Source organism: Mirounga angustirostris, unplaced genomic scaffold, assembly GCF_029215605.1.
Source record: "Mirounga angustirostris isolate CCGP_5_RB_7025 unplaced genomic scaffold, mMirAng1.0.hap1 SCAF_15, whole genome shotgun sequence".
In the NCBI taxonomy this organism is placed as follows: domain Eukaryota; kingdom Metazoa; phylum Chordata; class Mammalia; order Carnivora; family Phocidae; genus Mirounga; species Mirounga angustirostris.
Genome location: NW_026991723.1, coordinates 34992216 through 35016182, shown reverse-complemented (window position 1 = coordinate 35016182; position 23967 = coordinate 34992216). Strand labels below are relative to the sequence as shown.

Genomic DNA, 23967 nt, shown 5'->3' with positions numbered 1-23967 from the left:
AAGAATAAGGAAATAGGGTTTTGCTCTTGATTAGATCCTGCCAGGAAGTGGGGTAACTCTATAGTTGGGCATCTTAATCTTGCCCAGAAGGAGGAGAGACCAAGCAAGATTAAAGCTGTAACTAGTAAAGAAGCAACAGTCTAGTCTTTTCATATTAGCCGGGATGGGGGATTAGTCATTTTTTGGTTTGGATGATATTCATGTTTTTATCTATTTTCAGACATACTTATGGAGTGGTTTTTGTCTAGATCCATCGTGGTCAAAGAGTGACCTTGTCTCATGTTGATGTTCTATGAAATTGTTTATGTTCAACAGAAGAAATCCCAAACTCCACTGTGAGGACCAGGCCAACAGGTAGTAACACCAAGGCCTGAATTATAGTATCAAGCCAGCTCCTAGATATCAGTTGTTGCTTTTCCATTTCTTATCAGGCACATTAAGATCAGGGTAAGAAAAGGTACAAAGAAAAATAGTAAATATTTATTTATTGAACACATATTACATGGTAGCACTATGTTAAATTCACAACAATCTTAGGAATTAATTACTATTTTAATGCACATGCTTCCAATAAGGAAAAGAAAGCTTAGAGAAATAAAGTTACTCGCTTAAAATGGCATTACCTGTAAAAAGTTGGAATTAGAATCCTAGGCCTTTATAGACAAAGCACTTAGTCATTACCTTATAAAAGAAAGTGAGTATGAGCACAACATTGGTGCATTAAAGAGTAGCTTCTCAGAAGCAGTTGGGAAGGTGGCAGAGTAGGAGGACCCTGAGCTGTCCCCATCCTATGTTTACAACTAGATTTCATGCACATCCAAGTCAATGAACTGGAGAGCAATCAAAGCCTGGAAGAACAAACTCCAAAACTAAATACAGAGAAGAAGCTGCATCTGAAAGTTCAAAAAGGCAGAGGGAGGCTGCCCACAGGAGGAAGGGAGCTATGCATACAGAGAGGGCAGAGAAGCAGGCTTTTACCAGGGAGCTCACACAAGGAAAACTAATCACCATGAGGTTTAGTTTTGAAAACCAGAGGGGCTGAATTGCATGAGTTTGTATAACCAGTGGGACTTTGAGCCTGGAGCTTTAAAAATCAGCTGACTCAGCACTGGGCAAACCTCAAGGGTCAGTGATAACTAGGTGCTTTCCCTTAAACTAACAGCAACCTGTGTGCAAAGACAACATAAAAATGGCAGTTTACACAATGCAAGAGGACAAATGGGAAGACATATGTTCTTACTGATTTTGGAGTGTGTTGGGGGACTTCTCCAAAAATGAGGGCATTGCAGGCACCATTTTCCTCCCACAAGCCCCAGCATAAACATAGAGCCATCTGCAGGAGGCAAGGCTGCACAGAAACTTGCTACCTAGAATGCTAGTAGTGAGTCATGCCCACAATTTCTCCTGAGGACTCACTGACACCAAGCCTATTAACCCAGGCTCAGGGAAAATTTTGTTAAAGCTATGAGTGCACCACACCTAGCCACTGGGTGCACAGGCACCATTCTGTGCAAGGCCCAGCCTCATGCCCCCAGCTGCCCTGGCACACAGGGCCCAGCATAGGACTAGTAGCTCAGCATGACTTTTTCTAACACAGCCATTCTGCTCAGAAGTTTTTTTGTGGACATGCCCCCTCAGAGCTGGCCTATCTGGGTCCTGCTAATACCATAGAGAGCAAGCACAGCCCACAACAGGCAAAGAGGCAGTACACACTACTAAACTGAAAAGAAAAGTGACTCAGACGCAACAGCAGGGTGTTAGCAACACATAGGATACTCTCCTGAAATGTCAGGTTCTGGTGAACAGGGGACACTGCCCTGCAGGGCATTCAAGAACCCCTCATTCATAAAGTCACTACTTTCAAAAGCAGAAGAAATAGCTAACTTTCTTAACACATAGAAACAAACACAGAGAGGTAGACAAAATTAGGAGACAGAGAAATTCATCCCAAATGAAAGAACAAGACAAGGCCACAACTAAAGATCTAAATGAAACAGATATAAGTAATATTCCTGATAGCATATCTAAAGCAATGATCATAAGGATACTCACTGGACTTGAGAAAAGAGTGGAAGACATGAGTGAGAACTTTAACACAGAGATAAGGAATAATGTAGCAGAAATAAAGGGCTCAATAAGTGAAATGAACAAGACATTTAATGGGATGAACAGCAGATGGAAGAAGCAGAGGAATGAATTTGTAACCTAAAAGACAGTAATGGAAAGTAATCAAGCTGAACAAAAGAGAAAGAAGACAATTTTGCAAAACAAGAATAGACTTAGGGAACTCAGTGACTCCATCAAACATAATAACATTCATATTATAAGAGTACTAGAAGAAGAAGAGAGAAAAAAGGAGTCAGCAAGTTTATTTGAAGAAAAAATAGCAGAAAACTTCCCTAATCTGGGGAAGGAAACAGATATCCAGATCCAGGAGGCACAGAGGACTCCCATCAAAATCAACAAAAGCAGACCCACATGAAGATACATTGTAATTAAATTGGCAAAATACAGTGATAAAAAAATTTAAAAGGAGCAATACAAAAGAGGAGAATAACTTACAAGGGAAAACCCATGAGGCTAGCAAGAGATTTTTCAACAGAAACTTTGAAAGACTGAAGGGAGTGGCATGATATATTCAAAGTGCTGTATGGGAAAAATCTGCAGCCAAGAACATTTTATCTAGCAAGGCTGTCAGGGGAGATATAGAGTTTCCCAGACAAACAAACTAAAGGAGTTTATGACCACTAAACCAGCTCTGCAAGAAATATTAAAGAGGACTCTTGAGTGGAAAAGAGAGACCAAAAGTGACAGTATAGTACTGAATGGAGCACTGGGTGTTCTACGCAAACAATGAATCATGGAACACTACATCCAAAACTAATGATGAAATGTATGGTGATTAACATAACATAATTTTGAAAAAAGTGACAGTATAGAGGTAGGAAACATAAAAACATTAAAAATGAATATTTCTGTAAAAAAAATCAGACAAAGAACTCACAAAATCAAAGGATATAAAATATCACAACATGTAACTAAAATAGGGAAAAGAAGAATAAAGAATGGGTGCAAACTTATGTGACCGTCAATATAGACTGCAATATGCAGAAGAGGTTATATACAAACCTAATGGTAGCAATATACAAAAACCACTAATAAACATGCAAAGAATACAGAGAAATAAATCTAAATTTATCACTAAAGAAAATCAGTGTAACTTGAAACAGAGAAAGACAAGAAAGGATCAGAGAAAAACTTCAGAAACAGCCACAGAACAAATAATAAAATGACAATAAATGCATATCTATCAATAATTACTCTTAATATATATGGACTAAGCACTCTAATCAAAAGACATAGGGTAACAGAATGGATAAAAATGACATATAGACCCATCTATATGCTGCCTACAAGAGACTCCTAAAGTCACCTGCATATTGAAAGTGAGGGGATGGAGAAACATCTATCATACAAATGGATGTCAAAAGAAAGCCAGAGTAACAATACTTGTATCAGAAAAACTAGACTTTACAACAAAGACTGTAACAAGATACAAAGAAGGACACTACATCATAATAAAGGGAACAATCCAACAAGAAGATATAACAAATATAAACAATGTGTTTACATAGGAGCACCCAAATACTTAAAACAGTTAATAACAAACACAAAGGAATTATTTGAATAATAGAGTGATAGTAAGGGACTTTAACACCCCACTTTCATCAATGAACAGATCATCTAAACAGCAAATCAACAAGGAAACAATGGCTTCAAATAACACACTGCACCAGATAGATTTAGCAGATATATTCAGAACATTCCATTCTAAAATAGCAGAATGTACATTCCTTTTAAGTCCACATGAAACCTTCTCCAGAATAGGTCACATATTAGCCCACAAAATAAGACTCAATAAATTCAAGAAACTTGAGATCATACTATGCATCTTTTCTGACAACAATGCTATGAAACTAGAAGCCAACCACAAGAAAAAATATCTGGATAGACCACAAATGCCTAACCAAAGAGGTGAAAGACCTACACTCTGAGAACTATAAAACACTGATGAAAGTAATTGAACACAACACAAATAGAAAGTCATTCTATGCTCATGGATTGGGAGAACAAATATTGTTAAAATGTCTATATTGTCCAAAGAAATCTACACAGTTTATGTAATCTGTATCAAAATACCAACTTTTTCACAGAAGTAAAACAAACAATCATAAAATTTGTATGGAATCCTGAATAGTGAAACAATCTTAAAGAAAAAAGCTGAAAGCTGTCACAATTCCAGACTTCAAGTTCTATTACAAAGTTGCACTACTCAAAATAGTATGGTACTAGCACAAAAATAGAAATATAGATCAATGAAACAGAATAGAAAATCCAGAGATAAACCTACAATTATATGGTCAATTTATCTTCAAAAAAACAGGGAAGAATATGCAATGGGAAAAAGACAATCTCTTCAAAAATGGTGTTGGGAAAACGCAACAGTTATATGCAAAAGAATGAAACTAGACCACTGTCATACACCATACACAAAAATAAATTCAAAATGGATTAGGGATCTAAATGTGAGACCTAAAACCATAAAAATCCTAGGAGAGAGCACAGGCAGTAATTTCTCTGACATGAGCCATAACATCTTTCTAGATAGGTCTCCTGAGGCTGGGGAAACAAAAGCAAAAATAAACTATTGGGACTACATCAAAATAAAAAGCTTCTGCACAGCAAAGGAAACAATCAACAAAACTAAAAGACAATCTACTGAATGGGAGAAGATTTTTGCAAATGACATATCTGATAAAGGGTTAGCATCCAAAATATGTAAAGAACTGATACAACTCAACATCCAAAAAATAAGTAATCCAATTTAAAAATGGGCCAAAGACAGGAACAGATATTTTTCCAAAGAGGACTTCCAGTTGGCCAACCTACACTTGAAAAGATGTTCATCATCACTGATCATTAGGGAGATGCAAATCAAAACTACAATGAGATATCACCTCATACCTGTCCGAATTGCTAAAATGAAAAACATAAGAAACATCAGGTGTTGGCAAAGATGTGGAGAAAAAGGAACCCTCATGCACCGTTGGTGGGAATGCAGACTGGAGCAGCCACTGTGGAAAACAGTATGGAAGTTCCTCAAAAAGTTAAATTAACATTTCTGGATATTTACCCAAAGTATGCAAAAACACTAATTCAAAGGGATACATGCACGCCTATGTTTATTGCAGCATTATTTACAATAGCCAATATATGGAAGCAGCCCAAGTGTCCATTAATTGATGAATGGATAAAGAAGATATGATAGTTTACACACACACACACACATATATATATATGAAATGAAATATTATTCAGCCATTAAAAAGAATGAAATCTTGCCATTGCAATGACATGGATGGAGCTAGAGAGTGTAATGTTAAGTGAAATAAATCAGTCAGAGAAAGACAAATACCATGATTTCATTCATATGTGGAATTTAAGAAACAAGCAAACATGCAAAGGAAAAAAAAGAGAGAGAGACAAATTAAGAAATAGATTCTTAATTATAGAGAACAAACAGATGGTTACCAGAGGGGAAGGTGGTAGGGGGATGGCTTAAATAGGCAATGGGGATTAAGGAGTGTACTTGTCATGATGAGCACTGGGTGAGGTAGAGAATTGTTGAATCACTATATTGTACGCCTGAAACTAATATAACCCTGTATGTTAACTAACTGAAAATAAAATTTAAAAAACTTAAAAAAAAAAAAGGGGGGGGACACCTGGGTGGCTCAGTCATTAAGCGTCTGCCTTCGGCTCAGGTCATGATCCCAGGGTCATGGGATCGAGCCCTGCATCGGGCTCCCTGCTCAGCGGGAAGCCTGCTTCTCCCTCTCCCACTCCTCCTGCTTGTGTTCCCTCTCTCGCTGTCTCTCTATCTGTCAGATAAATAAATAAAATCTTTAAAAAAAAAAAAGACAAGCTTTTCCATTAAACCATAAGACATACGAGGGCAGATACTGTTTTTTTCATTTCTGATTTTTCCAGATCAATGAGACGAGTGACTTGTGAACAATGGTGCTTAGTAAATTTTGAATGATTGGCTTGATGGGTGATGGATGAACTGATGGGTGGAATCAAAGGTTCACATCTGACCAGGATTATGACTATTTAATATAACTTTAACTTGTGTCCCAGGAAGAAGGAAGAAATCTTAAAATGTCAGTAATAGCAATTATTCAACTTTTGGATTGCATATGATTTTTCACAACAAACTTCCATGTATATATTATTAAAGGTAGATCATTGTCTTATTTTTCACATGAGAACATGGAAGTTCAGATATGTTAAGTCCTTACCCAAAATCACATTACTAGCGAATGGTCAAACATGGGGTAGACTTTTGGCCTCCCCACCTTTCAGTCCAGTGGACTATTTTCCTAACTCTACAGTTTTTTCTTATAATTTCCCCAAATAATTTGGTAATAAAAGGAAATTTCAGAATGTTCACAATATTTTTCTTGTATTTTCTAAATATGAGCATTTATGGAATATTTGCTTTTAATTATTCATGATGAAACTATGCCCTACACACAACCCTGTCTCCAGCACTACTTTTTAGGTAAATGTTCTTTTTTGTCCTTGACAGCCTATAGCTGTTTCAGTTCTTCAGTACTATAAAAAATTTACTGTTCATGTATACTTTTTAAAATTATTTTTGTGTGCACACTTTTATTTTTCTTCTTGGTGTTTTTTGGGGGGGCATGGCATTTAAATAATGTTGATGACTCAGGAAAACTTAATATATGGCTAAACGCAATGATACTACAGGCTCATTCAGGAAAAAAGATCTTAAGTTGTGTGAAGAATTAAAGAAAAAAAAAAAAACAATGTTTTAATGAAAAATCCCAAAACTGCAAAAGTTCATGTTAATATCAACCCACATGGGAAACATACTGAAAGAGAGGCTAACATAAATCTTATGTAATCCCCTTGAAAAACAATTTTCCATTGGCTTCGTAGGAATAATGGTCTTCAATTAGGTTAAACTTGATGTTCTATTGATGATGGACACTGAGCTCCTACCATCCAAAGCATCTTCATGTTCCAAAGTATCAGTTTTGCACTCCACACACAGAATATTCTGATTCACTTTGCAAAACTAATTTTAAACTAAACTTTCTTTGTGAATTACTTGAACAACACCATGAAATTGAACTTCAGTGTAAGTTATTTTTCTGTATCTCACACTTAGGGTAAAGTTTCCATAACTTTGAGTTCTATCACCATGTCACCCTAATGATCTGATTATTGGATAAACCTGTATATATGCATGAATATGCATATAGACACAATACACATATGTGGATACTACATCTAAATTATGTTATCTAATAAGATTGTGATGCATAGGGCTAATGGGGTTAAATTGAGAATATTATTTAACTCTTTCATTTGGTAGAATGAGAAAACAAAAACTAAAAAAGTTTCATTGATTTACTAAAGATGCCTATTTGATAAGCTCTAGAACCCATTATAGAACCCATGAAGAATTCTGTTTCCTCTCCTCCTTCAATAATAGGTAATATATGTATAACTTTGGTAAATACTATGTAAATGCTTTTAGAATCACTGTCCCACTGCGGCTCTGGATCTCAACACCCAGCTTCAATAAGTGAAATCAAAGCGATATAAGTCAATTGACAAAGTGCTTTCTGCCTGTTTGTCTTTACATGTGCCTCTTGTCTGGCCCTACTTGATAGAGCAATATTTAAATGTTTATACAAGTTACCAGAAAAGATTATATGTTATATTTTTCCCCTTTTAAACTAGACTTCAAATAACATAATTATCATTTTTATGTGTGGCTTTCCTCTCTGGATATGATTTTTAAAGTTTATATCTGACCTTGAATAAAGCCAATATTTGTGACCTCAATCCATTACTGCACATATGAGTCATGTTTATCAGGCTGTGCATTTTAATTTAGCATAATTTGGCACTATTCAAAAAAATAGAAAATTGTAAAAACCATGAGCTATTCACCCATTATTATTATTTAACTCTAACGAAAGGTTTGTCTATAGAATTTCAGTCAGGTCATATGTCTTTAAATAGACAGGCAAAACAGAGGAATGGAACATTCTGTTGACAGGTAAATGTGAATCAATCTGGTTTCATTCAAAGAAAAATAATCAGGCTCTTTTCAAATAATATAAAATGCAAAATGATTGCCTGTTGGAGAGGAGGGGCCTTATCAGCTTCTCTTCTCAGAGAAGTGATTGCCATGTTCTAGCTGGAGGAACCTAGGCTGCCCCTTATCTTGTGACTTCTCTGCAGTCTGATATTTATTAACAGTTGATTTTCTGTAGCTGCTCTTCCCCTTTCTCCCTCCTCCAGTGTAAATTAGTTTCCCCAAATCTACATCTAGCCTTCATTTTCTTATCTGTCTTGCAAAAAGGATTATTATTTCATTATTGGTTTAAAAGAGTCTTTTATATTAAGTGTTGCAGCTCTGGTTTCAGGCAGACATTCAACAGACTCTCTGTTTGTTTTATTCTCTGTCTCATCATTTTAATCAAAGCCCCCGAGACTGAGTCTTTTGTAGTAACAAACAGGAATAAAGGGAAATTATGAATTGTTGCTTGCACAGAAAATGCAGTATTCATAAGGAATTCCTGGTGGGATTGAAACAGGGTCAACTTCAAACATGTGAAAACAATTGTACTCACCTATTAAAAGCCTTTTCATAAATAGGATATCTGTCTTTCAAGTATCTTATTAGGCTAATACCTAAGCAGTGTCCATTCTTTGAGGCTCAAGCTGTACTGTATTGTCTTAAGATTGCCAGGGGAAGGTTTTTCCGCATATAAGTTTATTTTTTATATAAAAACTACACTCTTGCTCTCTCTCAAATACTTTGTAATTTTTTTCTTATGGCGTTTCTTCTTCTTTGCTATATAGACTTTAACATTAACTCTCTGGCTTACTGTATAGACATTGTCCTGGATTCCTGATATTGAACTGCTATGGGAAAAGTGTAGGTGTCATGCCCTCATTTTTAGATTCAGATGATTCAAAATAGCCTGGAAGCCTTAGTCTCACATTGTCCCTGCATTCCTTTGATCATATTTTGATAATTTTTTTAGAATAAGTACAGAATTGGGTTAGCTATTTAAGTAGAAGTCAGCTTATATTGGGGCAACATGCAAATGGTCTAAAATAACCCATGTTTCTCCTTAATATACAAATTGTTTTCTGTTATCCATAAAAATCAAATAGGTCAAAATATCTAACTTCCTAGTATCTTAAATGCTAATAACTATTATATGTCTAATTATACCTTACTTACATTTAGAAATCCTTGCTCACATCTATGTATCTTTGATATAATTCACTGATTCAAATGATTCAAGTATGAATTTGATATAGCCACTAATAAAGTATAACCATAATCCAATGCTGCAATAAATAAATAATTTAATCATTGATTTCAACTTTAGATATGCTTATCATCTGGCATCTCTGAAAATGTTAAATGTGTTTGCCCTATTGGTGTGGTGTATTTAGGTAGAGAAATAATAATTGAGTTCATTGTCCATTGCTCTGTAACAAATTGTACCAAAACATAGCAGTTTGAAATACCAAATTTTTATTATCTCATAGTTTCTGTGGGTCATGGATCAAAGTAGTGGGCTGGGGGCCTAAGGCTCAGGTCTCTCATGAGGCTGAAATGAAGGTAGCAGCTAAGACTGAGGTCACTTCAAGGCCTGAATGGAAGAAGATGCACTTTCAAGCTCATTCATAGACTGTTGACAAACCTCAGGTACTCTGATAAAAGTCAGAGTCATTGATTCCTTGCCATATGGTCTTTTGAGAGGTCCTTACTACATGGCACCAGGTTTTTCCCAGACCAAGGACTCTACAAGAGAAAGGATAAGCAAGAGGAAAGCCACAGAATTTTTAAAATCTAATTTCATAAGCAACATCCCATCACTTTTGCAGTATCCTTCTTGTTAGAAGTAAGTCACTAGGTCTAACACAGGCTCAAGGAGAGGGAATTACACAAATAACATAAATGCCAGAAGGGGGAGATTTTTGAGATCCACTTTAGAAGCTGTCTCCCTCAGTCTACCCTCTGGCCTCCAATGGTTCATGTTCCTTCCACATCAAAAAAAAAAAAAAAAGGCCCATTCTCTCCCAGAGTCCCCCAAATCTCATCCCATTACAATAAGTGAGTACATACTAGGTTATACTGCAGTAACAACAACTCTAAAGTCTCGGTGACTTAAACATAATAAAGTAGAAAATAAAATACAGTTTTATCTGTCAGTCATACTGCATGTCTATCATAGGTTAGCTAAGGAATCTTCTTACGTTCACTGGGGCTGAAGGGAGAGAGGGACAAATTGATACCGACTGTTAAAGGCTTCTACATGGAAGTGACATGTGTTACTTGCACTCAAATAGCAGGGACACACTAATTTTAAGGGCACAAGGAAGTAATTTTCCACCATGTATCTGAAAAGAAGAGGAACAGAAATATAAATGAACAGTCCAAAAGACTAATATCATGGTTAAAGTTATATATTTCACCTCTACCTAACTAAATACACACCAAAGTATTATGGGCCAAATTTTGATACATTTAACTCATTCCACAAATATTCACCGAGTACTATTGGATACTAGGCTTATGCAAAATGCTAAGGACTAAGAGCAGAAAAAACAGCAGGTCTGCCTTCTGGTTTCTCAGTATAGTGGGCAAAGAGATAAGTATACAGATAATTACAAAGTAGAAATAAGTATAAAATGTCATTTAAGACATAGTAGAGGCATTTAAGGCAGACTTGAAGTGATCAGAGAGGACGTCTCGGAGTAGATAAACTTTGATAAGTTCTGATAGATGTGTAGACATAAGCCAGGGAAAAAAAAGTGAAGAAAGAACTTTTTCAATGCTTCCTTAATAAAATGAGTTTACCATGATTATCTTCCTGGCCAAAAGCCCTGATTCTTCTGAATCTGCAGTTACCTACTGCTTTGGCCCAATCAAGTAACTGGGCAACTGTGCACCTAGATTTCCTCATCTGTGAAATGAGAAAGTTTAATTAGATGTTTCCCAAGACCTCTTCCAGCTGTAAAATTCTATGATTATTCCTGGCTCTAGAGGATATTTTTTCTTTCAAAAACACCTTCTATAGGATAATTATAAAATAATTACCTTATAAAACAGTCATTTAGTAGAACAGTTCAGTAAATACCTATGGGAAATTCTCATATCTGAAAATTATATTTCCATCCCTTCTGAAACACAATAAGTTCAGAATTGGTCACAAAAACTATAATAAGATATAGTTTAAAATAGACTGGTATGAAGTTGCTCTTCATGGCAAACTTCTCTTGTGACAATTCTCATCATTAATCTCCCACCCTAGATAGAATCACTAGAAAATGATTCTCATATATAAAGACATTCTTCCTATTTTATGTGTTAGATTTGTATACTTGCTCATGAAAAGACTCTGGTCCTCCCTTCCATACACACACACACACACACACACACACAATTTATTTTGTACTGAAATTCTGGTGCTGGGTTGTTTTGCACCCTCACAATTTGACAGAATATTATGCTCTCTATTAGATTCCCCAGTCCTTCATGGATCCTCCTACTTCTGGGGCAAATCCTTGGTTGTGAAGGTCCAGTCCTCACCATTCATAGCACAGCCATCGCTCTCCCACCAGGCCACTTAACCCTTGATCAGGAGTTTTCTCTTTGCCAGGCTATTCCCTTTCTCCTCGTTCACTGGTCTAACCTAGACTTTCAAAGCAAATACCCCTACCAAGTATTGGTCAAGATGTGATACAATAGGAACATATATATATTTCAGGGGAGTATAATTGCTACAACCACTTTGGAAAACTGTTTGGCATTATCTACTGAAGTTGAACATATGCATACCAGATGATCCAGCAATTCTACTCCTCATTATGTACAACATGTGTACCAAGAAGTATCTGCAAGGATGTTTATTGCAACATTAACTGTAATTGCTCTAAACCAGAAATGACCCAAAGCCCATCAGCTATAAAATACATATATAAAGTGTGGTATATTCAAATGATATTTGACAAATGGCAATATGAATGAAACTAAAAAGCATAATGTTAAGTAAAGAAGTAATATATAATTTATGATTACATTGATATAATGTTCAAGGCAGCTCTAAACTATAGGGTTAGAAATCAAGATGATGTTTGTTTACCTTTGATGAAGAGGGAGAAAAGGGATTGGGAGGGAGCATGGAGTTTCAGTGGCACTAGAAATGTTCTGTATTTTAAGCTGGGTAATAATGGTCATCCTAGTGTTTACTTTTGTATGATTCATTGTTTATGAACTTTCCTATAAGCACACTTTACTTAGACTTAAAAAAAAATTTAAAAAGCCCTTGGACCTTACAAGAAATTTTGTTTTTTGTTTTTTTTTAAGTACCATATACAAACATGCACACAATACAAAACAAAAAACCTCTTCATTTAGTGATGGGAGGCAGGACTGATTGTGTGGGTGTGATGTGTGGGTGTGTAAATAGATAGATGATAGATAGACAGATAGATGATAGACAGATAGATGATAGATAGATGATAATGTGTTTATAGACACAGAGATCAATGGAACAGAATAAAAGCCCAGAAATAAACCCACAATAATTTTGTCAATTTATCTTCAACAAAACAGGAAAGAATATGCAATGGGAAAAACACAATCTCTCCAAAAATGGTGTTGGGAAAACACAACAGCTACATGCAAAAGAATGAAACTAGACCACTGTCTTACACCATACACAAAAATAAATTCAAAATGGATTAGGAATCTAAATGTGAGACCTAAAACCATAAAAATCCTAGGAGAGAGCACAGGCAGTAATTTCTCTGACATGAGCCATAACATCTTTCTAGATAGGTCTCCTGAGGCTGGGGAAACAAAAGCAAAGATAAACTATTGGGACTACATCAAAATAAAAAGCTTCTGCACAGCAAAGGAAACAATCAACAAAACTAAAAGACAATCTACTGAATGGGAGAAGATTTTTGCAAATGACATATCTGATAAAGGGTTAGCATCCAAAATATGTAAAGAACTGATACAACTCAACATCCAAAAAATAAGTAATCCAATTTAAATGGGCCAAAGACAGGAACAGATATTTTTCCAAAGAGGACTTCCAGTTGGCCAACCTACACATGAAAAGATGTTCATCATCACTGATCATTAGGGAGATGCAAATCAAAACTACAATGAGATATCACCTCATACCTGTCCGAATGGCTAAAATGAAAAACATAAGAAACATCAGGTGTTGGCAAGGATGTGGAGAGAAAGGAAGTTTTGTGCACTGTTAGTGGGAATGCAAACTGCATCAGTCACTGTGGAAAACAGTATGGAGGTTCCTCAAAAAGTTAAAAGTAGAGCTACCCTATGATCCGGTAATTGCACTTCTGGATATTTACCCAATGAATACAAGAACACTAATTCAAAGGGACACATGCACGCTTATGTTTAATATTTATCATGTCCAAATTATGGAAGCACACCAAGTATCCATTTGAGATGAACGGATAAAGAAGTGATGATATATAGATAGATAGATAGATAGATAGATAGATAGATAGATAGATAGATAGATAGATAACTCAGCCATAGAAAAGAATGAAATCTTGCCATTTGCAATAACATCAATAGATCTAGAGAGTATAATGCTAAGTGAAATAAGTCAGAGAAAGATAAATACTGTATGATTCATTCATATGCAGAATTTAAGAAACAAAGAAAAAAAAGAGAGACAAACCGAAAAATGGTCTTTTAACTGTAGAGAATAAGAGATAAGTTTACCAGATAGAAGGTGGGTAGGAGGGTGGGTGAAATAGGTGAAGGGGTACACTTATGGTGATGAACACTGAATAATATATGGAATTGTTGAATCACTGTATTGTATACCTGAAACTAATAAAAGACTATGTGTTAACTATACTGGAATTAAAATTTTAAACAAACAAATAAATAAAAAGAGAAAATAAAAAGAAAATGAACAAAAGAAAAAAGAGAAAGAGACACATGGGGGAGGGAGGAAGGAAGGAAAAAAGAAAGAAGCAAACTTATGTAACTTAGGGGTTCCAACATATTTGACAAAACAGAGCTTAAAATCACACACTCATCTCTACTGGCTTCCTACTATATCATCTGCATATGAAATCAGGACTTGACAATTTTACAAGTCAGGTACCCTTAGGTATTTCAAATTTTATTTTTCCTGGATGTTTGTTTACCTAGCATTGCTTATCTAATATTAATTCAAATCTGTGAAAATGTGAGAATAATGACTAAAGAAAAAGATGTGCAAACAATTCTGAATAAAAGAGAATGAACGCCTTTTAATAGAATCTCTTTAATATGTAATTTTAAACTACTTTAAAGGGTCCCAGTTGCTTGTGCTAATATAGAATCTTTTTTAAAATAACATGCATTTTGATAATAAGTCATTTGGGGGAGGTGTTTTCGAATAAGGTCAGTAGCAAAAGAAACTTCATATGAAGTAAACTTTTTTCTAATTTAAATAGAAGAGTAGAAAGCATCACACTATAGCACATAAATTAAATTCCAGCTTTTCTGTTGAAATAACTTTTTTTAAAAGGTTTGAAGTACTTTAATTAAAATATGCCTATTACATATACTGGAGTCATGGTCAGTAATGAAACTTGGAATTTTCACACTGTAACAGAAGCCATGCCATACAGCAAAGAAAAATTACAGTGAGGAAGTCCCAAGTATTTTTCATGGGTCAGAATATAAAATATCCATGATTCGATTCCAGCTAACTCCATTTAAAAAATAAAATAAAAGATGATATTCTCCTGACGTAAATGAAAGGATCCATGCAAAATGAAAGGCTACTTATGAGATGTTTGTTATTTCTGTGGGGAAAAATTGGGTTTATGACCAAAGTAAATGGAAACCTTCAAAATTTCTTAGAACCACTTTCCATGCACATCTGTAAATAATAAAACTGTATCCGATCAGAATATACTTCACCATAGATGGTTCTGCTTTTGAAAGGTACTGACTTTAGCACTTACAATTTCCTCAGCCACAACAATTAGTCGGAGCTTTGGCAAAAACCATCGAAATGAGAGAACCTGTGCATTGCAACATTTTTTTTTTCTTGTTTCTTCCACTCTCTCACACACATCATGCATGGTCGATGAGCTGGATTGCATGTACTTGGCTAAATCAGTTGTTGAAAATTCATTTTGTTCTGCTTATGAGAATCCATTATTTTCCTCAATTTTCAGAAAAAAAACCTGAGACTTCTTAATAATTTGCACTTTGACTACAGTAGGAAGTCCAGTTGACTTAAACATTAAGCATGACTTAGAAGAACAGAGTTATATATATATATGGCTGGTGTTAAATCTTTCTGTTGTCCCTTCTACTTAGATCAACAGGCCATTAGGTTGATATTTGTGCTCAGAAAAGAAAGGTAGCTTTGTGATGGTCTGAGAAGAATTGTCTTAATGTCTATAGATACTTTAAGAAATGACTTCCCCTGGCAAATTATACTCAAAATTATGAAATTATATATTAACATTGATGTGAATAAACTACAAATTTATTAAAGTTCCCATAAAATCTAGCCTAAATGTGCCGTTCAAAAATAATTTAAATGGGGGCGCCTGGGTGGCTCAGTTGGTTAAGCGACTGCCTTCGGCTCAGGTCATGATCCTGGAGTCCCGGGATCGAGTCCCACATCGGGCTCCCTGCTTGGCAGGGAGTCTGCTTCTCCCTCTGACCCTCCTCCCTCTCATGCTCTCTGTCTCTCATTCTCTCTGTCTCAAATAAATAAATAAATAAATAAATAAATAAATAAATAAAATCTTAAAAAATAATAATAATAATTTAAATGAGCTGTGGAACAGAGCTTGAGGATTTTTCTTCAGGTTAAAAGGCAGTTGAATGTCTTGCAGGAAAAAAAAAAAAGCTTTCTCTTAATTCTTCAGAAAGGAAGCAAGGAGGACCATTTCTTCTTTGTTTCCCTTACTTAAATAGGGCTGGAGGTAAAGGAAGTATGTGTCTGAAAGGTAGGTTCTGACAAAGAGTACTAAATTTAACCAGCAAGTGGATGATAGTACAGACAGATGGGTGAGATTTATGAGGAGACCTTTTGGAAGTGGCCTCAAACAGGTGGTTGCCCAAAAGGCGTCAGTGCATGTAGTGTTTTTGGCTGGAAGAGTAAGGGGGTGGGGAAGAGATGTGTGTTGGCAATAAATATATAGATGCATGCTGACTGAGACTTGATATTGCTTGTCAGACGTCTCTACTTTTGTCTAAACTTCAAAAGCTATTTCATTGTACTTTGAGAAGAGCAGAAGGTCTTGGGTTCTGTGATTGGTTATTGTTTTGAAAAGGAAAGAAAATTACCTTTCATTTTCTCTCCATCGGCATTAAATCCTCAATAGAGATTAGAAGGATGTTCCAAGTCACTGCAACTATCTCAAGGAGCTTTTGAGTCCCTTACTTCTGACTAAGGTTTTGTAATGCTCTCACCATTGTAGGAAAAACTGCAAATAGAAGCCTAGGAAAGCAGTTTTGAAAGAATGTTTCAATGTTTCCACTTGCTTTGAACTCCTACACAAAATCAGATTTTACCTTTAAAGTATTTACCAAGAGGTATTTTGAAGCCTGTGCAGGATGAAGCCTTGTATTAACCACCAAAGGAATAACTGTATTTAGAGTAATGTTTCCTGTGAAATTTTCATGGTACATTTTATCGTAAGATCTCAGTTATTTAAAAAAGAGAGGAATTTTGTGTCGGGGGCTCAGCTAAAACCTGGAACATGACAAAACCATTTGCTGTGGGGGTACTATAGTTTACAACCTAATGGGAGAGATCAAACAAATCAAACAGTCCCAGTCTGGGTAGGCTAAGTACTATGACAAGCACCTGACAATTTAATGGCATGGAGAACTGAAATTTAACTATTTACACAAAACTCCAATTCCAACTGATGTTCCTAGTCAGGCTGGGATGATGGATGGTCATCTTTGTAACTCTCTAGTATCAATAGACTTTATTAGTGGGGTGAGGGGTGATCCTGAGATCTGTGGCTGAAGGACCAGGCTCTTTCTGTCTTATGGATCATTCCGCCTGTAAGTCCTCAGGGATTCTACCTGTGAATAGGGAAGATTGAATGAAGGATTATGTATGACATAGTTTTAAGCCAGGTTTGATTTTTTTTTTTTTAAGATTTTATTTATTTAGTTGAGAGAGAGAATGAGAAAGAGAGAGCACGAGAGGGGGGAAGGTCAGAGGGAGAAGCAGACTCCCTGCCGAGCAGGGAGCCTGATGCGGGACTCGATCCAGGGACTCCGGGATCATGACCTGAGCCGAAGGCAGTTGCTCAACCAACTGAGCCACCCAGGCGCCCGAGCCAGGTTTGATATTGCCATGATTTATATCTGGCTGTATTCCATTGTGAAGAATTCGTCACATGGACATATCGATCTGCAAAACTTAGCATGACTCTATAACAGGAGGAAAAAGGAAACGGTCTGGTTTCTGTGACACAACGTAATGTACCAACGAAGTACACAGAACTGCTCGAGTATCTAGGAAATCTATCTAAGCAAAACTTGGGGGGGGGGCAGGATATCAAAAAATGCTTTCCATGTGGGATGACAACTTCCTTTGGGAACTGAAGGAGGAATAAGAGTTGAACACTTGGTAAAGAGTTGAGAAGATAGTAGTGTAGACAGAAGGAAGCAATTATGAAAACAAACAAGAATAATTAAGATAGTCTTTAAAACTTCGAAATGATCCCATTGAGAAATTAGGATACATTGACTTTTTAATTTGTTTTAGAGTCGTGGGTTTAAAAAAATAATAATTGAGATTCTTTTACATAAATGCAATACTTAGAAGATTTAGAAAACTTCATGTTAGCTAGTCCTAGGGTGACTAGGACAAATGAGGATTTGCTTTAGCTTGGCTTCCAGGGTTTGACAATCTAGGTGGCATCCAGTTCCATAAAGAACAAAGGATGGCCGTTTTGAAATATATTATGTGATTTCAGGAAGCAACAAACTGAGACATTTGGTAAACTTGATGAAACAGGTGCAAGAAGGAAGCCTGGCCATTTCATGTCAGACATGTTAGTTGCAATCCAAAATATTAAGGGAGAGTCAATATTCACTACTTTACAGCATATAGACAAAGAAAGTTCCATGTTAATTTTTGGCATTTCACTACTTCAATTAAAGATTTTTATCACATAAAATTGATACCAGCTTCTCATCTATCCTCTTGCTTTTTCTCCTCTCTGTCTCCAAGCTACCTTAAGAGATGATGGCAGAGGGACGCCTGGGTGGCTCAGTCATTAAGCGTCTGCCTTCAGCTCAGGTCATGATCCCAGGGCCCTGGGATCGAGCCCCACTTTGGGCTCCCTGCTCAGCAGGAAACCTGCTTCTCCCTCTCCCACTCCCCTGCTTGCGTTCCCTCTCTCGCTGTGTCTCTCTCTGTCAAATAAATAAAACCTTAAAAAAAAAAAAGATGATGGCAGAAATACGATATCTTAAAGACAATGTAGAGTTTGAAATATTGTTTTTAAAATAATTTTGTTTCCTGTCTTGTTAATTAGGTTTTGAACCTCTTGAGGCCAGGTACTGTCTGAGAATACCTACAGTGGCTGATACCAGGTAAGTCTGCAACACATCTTAACCCTTCTTTCTCTTCTTTGGATTCTAATACCGAATACAGTGCCTGCTGTATATTTGGCACTCAATAAATACTGATTGGAATGGATGCATGGAAGATATATTCAAACATTGTATTCTACCCACTTTTTATTCCTCTTATAAAATATGCTAAGATTAAATTGTTCTTTACTATGGATAACCAGTTTTTCTTTTATAAATAAAATTATACTCAAAACAATGGAATAACTAGGAAATGATCTGTCAGTGAAGGATTTGTTTTTCAATTCTGACTCACGGACGATGTGTGGGAAATCTAACAATGGGTTAAAGTTTTTGAACTGGAGCAGCAGATGCCTATAGATTTAAATGTTGATTGAATTTAGCTGCTGCTGCTGCTATGAAATTATTAGCCCTCGGCGGTGGTCTCGCCTACATACTTTGTTTTGTTTTTTCTGGAAGCTACAAAGCTATTTATTGTTAATGAGGGAATAAAGCAAGAAAACAGATTAGCAAATAGATTAGCACAATTTTAAATGTCTAATTTCTGTTAAACAATAACAGGTTATAATGTGATGCCTTTAGTTCTCAGTATTTCACAACAAAATTTTTGCTATTAACACAGCTTTGTTATCTTACATATCCTTTCTCAAATATAAATATTTCATCTATCATAATAATACTTTTTTTATAAAATCCTCTACCAAGTCCATTTTTCTTGCCCATTGCAGCTTAATATTTTGTTTCTAATCTTAAAATGATAATTCTCTGAAATAAATCATTCCTATGCTCTCTCTAAAGCATTTGATCCATTGGCTTACCATTTAAAACTATTATCCTGTATAAACTTGTGATGAATTATAAAATAAACTAAAATGATTTTAATTGAGGTTTCTAAATACAAATTTTGTAAATAAAGTTTACAAAGTTTAAAAGTTACTTAGCATGCTTAAATACTCCTCTTTCCTAAAAATTTTAAGTTCTCAGCTTAAAGGAAAGAATACCACCTCTCAAATTCTCTGTTAACTTCATTTTTTAGTTGATGTTTCTTATGTTTCTAAGAAAAAAAGGGAATATTAATATACAAAAAGGCACACAAAGTTCCTTCAGAAACCAAGATATGATTGAAATCAAATTAGATGAGAATTGAACAAACAAACAAGGACACAGAGGTTGTAGTAAATTTATTTCAGGCTCCCAGCCTTTTTCCCCTTTAGTTCCTCATTGTTTCTATTTTATATATCAAGGTTCAGCTCACCTTCACCTTAAAGCTTTCCTGAATATCCCCAGTCAAAATGATGCTGTCTTCTGAACTCCTGTGTCTTTGTTCATGACTCTCTTATGATATTAATCATTCTGTTTTATGGTTCAGCAATTTGTATAGAATCAGTTTCTATTTTCTGAGCACATCATGTTCCAGACTAAGTTTAAAAACCCATTGTTCAGGCATCCAAAGTACTTATTCCCATAGAACTAATAATACAAATGATGTTCCTATTTTCTTTTAAGTTCTATCTCTGTCTGATCTAGTGTCAATAAAAATATTTCAAACATACTTCCATTTATGATATTGCTTCTTCAGAATAAATCAATTCTATTATAAGGGGCAAATTGCATAGGTCCTAAACCTAGACTTGCCTGGATTCTCTATTTGCTATCTGTTTGATCTTAGGCAAATTATTCACTTGTGTGTGTCTGAGGTTTCTCATCTGTAAAATGGAGATAATAATTGTACGTACTTCCTAAACTGTTGTGAGAATTAAACGAGTTTTATATGAAAAGTCCATCAGAACAGAACGTGACATATAATAGGGGATGTATAGGGTAGTCTGTAAATGTTATCATTATTATTTTCATTGAAACAGGAGGTCAGGAACTTATCTGCCCACATATAGGCATGTTTGAAAGTGGAAATATGCAATGTATTTTAGAAGTTTACCTTCTGGAGACAGGACAGATGAATCAGAGAACACAGTATCTCATGCCTGTATATTCAAGATGAATAAAAGTGGAAACAAAATAGTATAACTATCTTCATCTCATCACAGAAATGACAATAAAAATAACAGTGATTATTATTGGTACTACTTACTGAGCCCTTAAGATGTGCCAAGCATGAAGTAAAGGGCTTTGCATGGCATCCTCATATATTCTGATTACAGATAAAGAAACTGGTGGTCAAGGAACAAAGATCTGTCACAACTAAGAGTTAGAACAAGAACCCAAACTGCAACCTTTCTGACTTTTACATTTTATAGTGTTTCCACTCCACCAAAGACAGTGATATGAACCAGGTCCAAAATATTTTTCAGGTTAATATCTACTCATTCTAATGTGTTTTAAGAGGCTCTTCTGCGACTTAACAAATCTATCTAGTTCTTTCTAACCCTGCCTTCTTCAGAAAGCCTAAAAAATATAAGACATTTTGTCAAACAATTGTGTGAAGCCCAGAACATTTTACTTACAGCATTATATTTGATCAGTATTTCCCAAATTGTCTTTTCCTCCATTTGTCAGAGGTCACGAGCTCACTAGTGATGTTGCTTTAGGGATTACATTAGAAATTCTTCTTTCCAGGTAGTCCATAGTCCATGAATGTTAGATAATCAGTCTAAAAGCAGATTATTAACTCTAACATATTATAAAATATTCAACTTGTTAATCTTGCCAGATAAAAGACAGATTTCTTATTTAATGTATCCTTTATCCCTGTATCCTTTATCCCTTAAATGCATTTAAACTTTATTTTTGAGATGAATAATAATTTCATATCTCACACATATCTCATTTATTCTTCATAGTAAAACTCTGAGGTCAATACTTGAATTATTTCCATGTTAGGATAGGGACCTGAGAACTAGAGAAACTAAATATCTTGCCCAAAGTTACACAAGTAGTAGTAGTAGTATCAGAATTTGAACCCAAGTGGAACTCCAGAGACAACAATCACCACCGTGTTTTGAGGTTGCTTTGAATTGAGAGAACCAAGACCATCCTACTAAATAGCAAAAGCATGAGGCTTCCAGTCTCCTGGCAGTTCCTCCTTAAGTGTCTAGATGGGAAATTTTTTGAAGGGAGAGTCTGTATCTTCTTACTCATCTTCCTATTCATCACAGTGTTTAAAAGAGTGCCCTGACACCATGGACACTTAATAAATGACTGCTTGAGGACATTATGGGATATCTAAGATGCTGTTTTTTTTAAAAAGATTTTATTTCTTTATTTGTGAAGGGCAGAGAGAGAGAGAGAGAGAGAGAGAGAGAACACAAGCAGGGGGAGGGGCAAGCAGAGGGAGAAGCAGACTCCCCGCAGAGCAGGGAGCCCGATGCGGGGCTCAATCCCAGGACCCTGAGATCATGACCCGAGCCGAAGGCAGAGGCTTAATGACTGAGCCACCCAGGCATCCCTCTAAGATACTGTTAATGATGACTATAATGTTTTTGAATTAAAGTTTCAAAATATTTTGCCTTGGGTTCATTGACCAAATTCAGCCAATTTGGTTAAATGAGCTTTCTTCTTCATGTATTGTCACTGTCACTTTTCATAATTGAATCAAGCTAATACTAGCCAGAATCTGTTAAACTGAACTGGGAAATTCAAAAATATATAGGGTGAACATAATATTATTGTGAGTTCGACAGCCAAGTGCTTCGCTTATTTTGGCAAGTGTAACTTAGTTTCTTGTGAACGATAACATTTGATTATATGCTAAGCGGTATCGTGTTTTAGTATAAGGACAAATGCCAATACCTATAAATACCTTCACATAATTAAAGTCACCTTCTAGAACTTCAGTTAACTCTTAGAGTTTCATCAATTAAGAAAGTCAGAAACACTACGGGGTTTTTTTAGGTGATTTTAAGAATTGTTTATGAAGTTCTGACTAGCGCTATTTTAGAGAAATAAGGCAGATTTGCTAAGTAAGCATCCATTAAATGCGCCAGATTTCAGGTTTTTTAGTAAAGAAGTTGTCAGTGTTACACATGGGGGGGGGGCATATTTAGATCTGTGTTAGAGATTTTTGATTACAGTATTAATTTGCCAATCCCAAGTAAAGAACAAGTTAATCTAATTAATGGAAGGTTAATTGTGTAAACAGACTGTATGGCCAAAAGAAGAAAGCTCAGCAGGATGTACTCTGAGTATTTCTGCTTAAGGAAGTTACGTTTTTGCATTCAAGGGTAGTAACCAAAACCTTCGTATTATGCACTGCATTTAAAAGGCTTACTAAAAATATTTACTAACAAGTCAGTATAAGAACAGTGATATGTATAATCTAACAACTTGTTGGGGGGCGTTGCTAAATGCTTTCCAGCTCTAAAAGTCTATAATTGCAATAATTCTTTACCGTGAGTGAACTGAGAGTTTGATTCAGTATGTCTATATTTATATGGTCAGTGAATGTTAGGACTAATACAGACCTTAAATACTCCAGGCTATGTTTGTACATGACAAATTTAGACCCAGAGAAGACAAATGACCTGCCCAAGACCAGAAAGATGTTTGGTAATGTATCTGTGACTCAGGTGTTTTTGTTTTTTTTTACTCTGCATTTAAGGCCATATTATCCTTCAATGGAAAAAAAAAAAAAAATTCAAGGCATAATGACTAAGGAAGTTCACATAGTTCAGTATAGTACTCTACAGGAATCTTCCCCATGATGCACAGTCAGCCAGTCTGTGATTTGAACTATATATTAACCTCATTTTCATTATTGGATAGCTCTAATTCCCAGACAGATCTTCCTTAAATTGATACAAAACATATCTGCCTTTATTTCTTTCCATTGTGTTCTATTTTCTATGTAAAATATCCATAGCTCCTTCAAGCATTCCTTCTATAACATGAGTTTCAGATGTTCATGGTCCGATGCCTCCTCCTAGCACATCAATAATATGTTTCACATTTCAGGTTGATGGCTAGAATTAAACACAATGGGACAAATGGTATCTACAGACTACCTTCAGTATGTGGAAAGGCTGCTATCTCTTGATCTGACTATACTTGTAGAGTTTTAAATTAAAGTCACCTTTGTAGAGTTTCAATCTGTCTTGTAAAACAACCAAAACCTAAAGAAAGTATTTTTTACATAGACTACTATAGATCTTATGTTAAGTTTTGCATTAGTTTGTTATTTTTATCATTTTAAGTCAAGATTGATAGGATTAAACATAACAATTTGCTGTTAACATCACCTATATTAAATTGTACCCCTA

The 23967-nt window shown here is 35.5% G+C and overlaps 1 protein-coding gene across 1 annotated transcript in view; it reads left to right on the top strand.

Annotated features, from left to right (window-relative positions):
• The window catches only part of PTPRD (protein tyrosine phosphatase receptor type D), a 2419801-nt gene that overhangs the window by 1503135 nt on the left and 892699 nt on the right, over positions 1-23967 (top strand). Inside the window, exon 11 of the mRNA XM_064580091.1 lies at positions 18697-18754. The gene's annotated coding sequence lies outside the window, so the exon portion shown is untranslated. The remainder of the gene's footprint in view (positions 1-18696; positions 18755-23967) is intronic.